The sequence below is a fragment of the Vitis vinifera genome, chromosome 18, assembly GCF_030704535.1.
Source record: "Vitis vinifera cultivar Pinot Noir 40024 chromosome 18, ASM3070453v1".
Classification (NCBI taxonomy): domain Eukaryota; kingdom Viridiplantae; phylum Streptophyta; class Magnoliopsida; order Vitales; family Vitaceae; genus Vitis; species Vitis vinifera.
In genome coordinates this window covers 31,275,103-31,281,102 of record NC_081822.1, presented here as the reverse complement: position 1 = coordinate 31,281,102, position 6,000 = coordinate 31,275,103, and positions in this window count along the sequence as shown.

Here is a 6,000-nt window from a genome sequence, read left to right as displayed (position 1 = left end):
CGCCCTCTTGTTGACACAGTCAGAGGAAGCAACCTTCCTATCTTTTCTGCAACAAACTTCTCCAATTTTGCACGTCATAGCCACCTTTGCAGACTGCCAATGAGTCTGTACTTACTCCACATTACAAATGGCGTGTGAACCATCCCTCCATCATCCCTAACCTCCTACTCATTTCTCATCCCACTTCTAATCACTGGAAGAACTTTTGACACAGTTAAATAGAAAAACAAGAAGAGCCAACTACCACCTGCAAAGAGCTTGGCCACTTTAACCACTCAGATTTCACTAAAATTCTAGCCCATTGAAGCTCTTTAAAAGCAACAATGTTTTCATCCACTGCAACAAACCCCACACAACCTTCCTTAATCTTTCTAAACACTTCTCGACTCTATAAATGCAACGGTAAACCTACTACTCTCATCCAAGCTTCCTTAACTTGCTCACAATTTTTAGAACACCCTACTTTTGGGTCCTACCTTACCAAGTGTAGAAACGATTCCTTAAAACAACGAAGCCCTTTTAGTAACACTTTTTTTTGCCTCTGCTTTATTCTCAAACTCGATCAATATGAAGGGGGCCCCTAGCCTCGCAAACTTCACCCCTCCTTTAAGGTTCCAATGAGATCTTCCCCAGGTGCCTAAAGTAAACAAGTCTGGAGCTGACACTAGAGACACTCCCCATTTTCCAACTTGACACCGGTCCAACAACTCCCTTAAGCTTAGCACATCTTTTTCCCCCAACTATAGCCACACTACTTCTCCTAATCTTCTAGCTCTTGATTTCACTGCATCAACATAGGAATTTTTTGTCTTTCCCTCAAAAACCCCAACTCTACTCTTTCTCCTAAAGAAATCAAAGACTCCTCTTGGCTCATCACTTGTTAATATTCTAAAAGAGTGGAGCTTTTAAGCCAATAAGGCCCAATCTCCCAAAATGTCTTTCTCCTCCGGGAATAGTAAACAATACTTCTTTGCTTCCGAGTCAACCACAAAACACAATAAGAACCTACCTGCTTTATTTGCACGATGTTCCAGTTTAAACTTCCTACATCCATCCTCCTAGCTTTTAACAAACCTCCACTCTTTCCAACAGACAACACAAACCGAGACTCCCAAGCCTGATCCACAATGTAAAACCTCTACTTCTTTCCACAATGGTCCCCTTGAGTTTCTCCCCAAACACATCCACATAAATTTCAAAGGACTTGGAGTCTACTGCAAACCAACTTTTGCCTCATCTCATCTCATTTCCATTTTTTGACATTGTTGAAATATTTGAGAGGATTGGGTCACAGGTCCTCTTTAATTATTTAAAACTTTTTAACCTTTTATACTAATTGTAACTTTGTTTTGGTAAAGATAAGGATAGAGAAAATTAGGATAATAATAATCAAAAGTTACCAAGAATCATTAGTATTGGATAATAATCTATTGTATTATTCCCCGATAAAACTCAGAAGGGTAGGACTAAAGATTCATGATTTATAACTCAAACCAATTAGATATGACGGTTAATTTTTATTTTAAATTTTATTTAATTAAAAGTACATATATATCTTTGTAAATTTGATCATTAGATTTGTTAATCAAGTTATAATAACTGGTAATCAAGATCTTCTTAAGAATCACTTATATCTTGATAATAATCCTCTATAATTTATTTTAGGAGATTTAACATAGAGGATTTATTCTTACCAATTAAAAGTTGAAAACATAATCAGATCATTCAACACATCGCCGTTTCTTTGTACTCTTTTTTGGATCCTTCACTTTCATGTTAGCATTTTCAGATCAATCCAGTTAACTAAACATGGTGGATGATTTCTTCTTACAACCCATGTTTAGTTTACCAAGAAAATAAAATGGAAAGATTGAAAAGGAAAATAAAATAAAACCTAAAACTTTATTAAAGAATTTTAAGAAAATAAATCAATCTTCTTACCTATGTTCCTTCTCTTCTCCCATTTTCTCTCATAAACCTAGAATGAAAAGAGTTTATATAGTGAATTTAATAACCTCACATGTGGCACACTTCCACTGGCCACTTATTAGAAAGAAAAGTCATAGATAACGTAGAAGACTTAAAATATTACGAGTTCTAAGTGAGTATCATGCATTTTGAGTTAAATGAAGCCATTTGGAACTTGTTTCGACATATTTCAAAGCTTCAAACTTGATCACCAGTGGCTAAATTTGAAATTGAGAGGAGTTCCAAATCAATTTTGAACTCATAAGTGGAAGAAAGATGACCAATTCGAAATCACCATGGTGAGTTCAAAATTCACTATGAATTTCAAACTCACTCACTACTCATTCATGTTTACCATATTTTCAAGTTTGAAATGCATATCTCTTGCTCGAAGTAAGTAAGAGGGTTTGAACTCAAGCTCAGCCAAAAGTTTCATTGCATTTTTTTGAGTTCTAAATGATCAAAAACCATTGTGAATTCAAGTTAACAATTTTGAACTTAGCATTATTCTCTGTCCAATTCGCTTCAAATATGCATAACTTCTTTGTTTTAGCTTCGATTCGCACATCGTTTGATGACTCCTTGATCTTTGAAACAATATATAACATAACCTAAAATGACATTAGAAAGTACTCAAAATTTCACCTCAAATTCAAAGAACATGTTGTTGCCAGATTTCGAGTTCCAAATTTCCATGTGAACTTGATTGCATTTACTTTAAACCTCCTCCATTATGGCTACTGCACTCTATCTCACTCCATGATATCTGTTGCTAATATTTCATGCCTATGACTCGCTCATTATACCCTTGCTTAGACTTTTCATGGTTCATAAGGCCCTAATCTCTCGATTATGCATGTTTAACCTCTTTTACTTCCTTCATTGATAATGAGTTTGACACTTATCATTTTTTCATCTCTTAAACCTATAATTAGGCTTAAAATAGAATTTAAATTCATAACTAACATCTTATAATCAATTTAATTTAAGTTGGATGATTTGAACCTTTTATATTGCATAAATCATGTCATATATGTGTCATTGAAGCATATATTTTGGCTCCAATCATCCAACTTAGGTCCTAATCAATTAATTAATTAGTTCTATTGGGTTTTAATTAATTAACTAGCTTAACTCAAAAATATCATTCATAAAATCTAGTGCTACCTTGTATTTTTATCAAAACACCTTTATGCACACTTATAAATTACAAATCAATACTTTCCTCAAATAAATGTGCCACTATAAATTAGAAGCCCAAACAGGGATCACTAGGACCTATAGAAAAATACTAGCTTCCTCAAAATCTAATTTTGAAGTTGACCCAACATGCCACTACACAAAGTAAACTTCATTATCATATGATATTACAACGACACAAAGCTTGAGTTTGTGACCTACTATCTACTACATGTAAGCTCCCTAGGAATTGGTATTTGTAATCTAATGAGGGATGTACTATCATCCTCTCAAGATTGTCTTTCCATTCCTTAAGTTACAAATCCTCTTATTATGTGATCAACTCACATATGTTAGCTCACAAAGAGAATATGTCAAATTCCACACAACCATAATTTTCCTAAGCACATGTTATTTGGATGATACCAAGATGACACACTATCTCAATCTCATTAGTTATCATGGTGCCTTTATCATGAATACTTATAGCTATTGGTTTTTATCAACAATAACCCAGTTTATAAAGAATATATAACCACCTTAAGATCTTACCCATAGGCTAAAACCTTTTATTAATTTGAGCATAGACTTAATATACTTTCAAAGTTAAAAATCTATATAGTGTAGAAGCTTGGTGAATCATGATTACCCTATAACCAATGTCATGATTCACTACAAATAATGTCTAATGTGTAATTATAAATACTAGTGTATTCAACATAGGAAAACCATCTTGATGATCAAGACAAATCATCTTTTTAATTAAGAGGTAATGCACTATTGTCTCTGATGGATTACCCTAATCCATAAATTGATTTTGAACAAATTATCTTGCAAGAGACTCAGGACTTGAATCTTCTATACAACTCTTAATGCATCTAAGTAATGTATAATGCAAGTAATAAGGGCGTGAATGCTCAAAAGATAATTAATGTCAATAAGGATAAATAAAGGCAATCAAAGTCATAATAAATAAAAGGGTTAAATACACTTTACACCTCAACCTATCCCATGTTTTGCACATTGCCCTCTTAGGTTTAAAATTGAATACATGTATCCCAAGATTCTTAAATTGTAGCACTTGCCTTTTTCATTGGATGGTGTTATTTTAAGTGGACAAATATATCACATGTTGTACACGTGATTGACTAATGAAGGGTAGATTTGTAAATTCCCAAACCCAAAAAGCCCCAAACAACTCTCCCTCCCTATGAACCTTTAGATCTAAGTTTTTAATATGCTCTTGCTTCTACTTGTTAGATCTAAAGGTCCCCAAAAAAAGTTTTGTCATGCACTTTAATGATCCAAAGCTAGGAATGGAGATATCCAGGTATTCCCAACAACTTTTCAATAGTATACTCTTTGGCATTGATCCCCCTTTCTATATCTAACTCATACCATGTAGAAAAGTTTCAAGAATAACATCTTCAAGTGAAATAAAATTTTCTCCCTTATTGCCCCAAGTGTCTCATCCCTTTTAACACCTAAACCCATAATTGTAACCCAAACTCTTAAACGCGAAGAATGGAAATGCTATGTGTGAAAAGCTTTATGCATGCACTTGTTTTAAATGGTATATGGGAGTTAATTCCTTGTGAAACTCATCAAAATGTCATTAGTTGTAAATAGGTCTTCCATATAAAATGAAATCTCAATGGTAGCATTGCTCAATACATGACTCACCTTTTTGCTAGGGTTTTCATGAATGACCTAACCTAGATTATCATGAGACATTTACTCTTGTAATATAGCCTACAACAATTCAAATTATTCTCTTTATTACTCTTTCTTATAGATGGGGAGTGCATCAATTAGATGTTAATAATGCATCTTTCTATGGGCATCTTCATGAAGAAGTTTTATGTCACATGCAACCTTTTCTTCATCGAACAAACTTGACCTAATCATGTCTATTGCTTTCACAAGTTAGCTTAAAGCTTGAAGTAAGGACCTCAGACTTGGTTCACTTAACTCAAGACCTTTATTTTATCTTTAGGATTTGTGAATTCTTGCTACGACCTTGATCCATATGGGTAACCAGTAAATTTTGGGAACTCTCTATAGTTTATTCGACATGTTAATACCACCCTCTTCAATCAATTCTCAATCAAATATCACATTCATCTTCATTTTTGTCTTGGTGTGGATGTAAGTCCTTCAACATCTAGGCTATTCCTCTCTAAAAAAAAAAATGCCAATGACCTCCTGCTCTTTGCAAGTTGATGCCTCTAAGTACCATAGTCTAATCAGAAGCATGTAATACTTCTCTATATCTAAACTTAATATCACTTATGGCATTAACAAATTGGCACAATACATGCCTGCTCCAAATCAAACCCACCAGACAATGGCTAAATTTCTCCTACGATACCTCATATACACTTTGGACTATGGTCTCCTTCTTCGTTGTATCTAACCACTACACTTGAATGGCTATTCAAATACTGATTAGACAGGCCATCATGATAATTGTACTTCTATTTCAGCATATGTTCTCTTCCTTAGGGGAAATCCAATTTCTTAATGCTCTAAAAGTAACGGATTGTTGCTCACTCCCTACTAAAACCAATTATCATTCTATTGCCTCAGTAGCTATTGAAATCACATGGATCACCAATCTTCTCCATGAGTTAAGTATCCCTCTTTTCCCAAGCCTCCTCACCTTCTTTGTGGTAACATGCATTAACATTACGTACTTGTGTCCAAATGCCATATTTCATTCAAAAAATGAAGCATATTACTTTTGACTATCATTTTATGTGGGACATAGTTACTATTGGTTCTTTCCATGTTACTCACATGTCCACTAACAATCAATTTGTTGATGTGCCTACCAAACTATTGTTGAAGTCC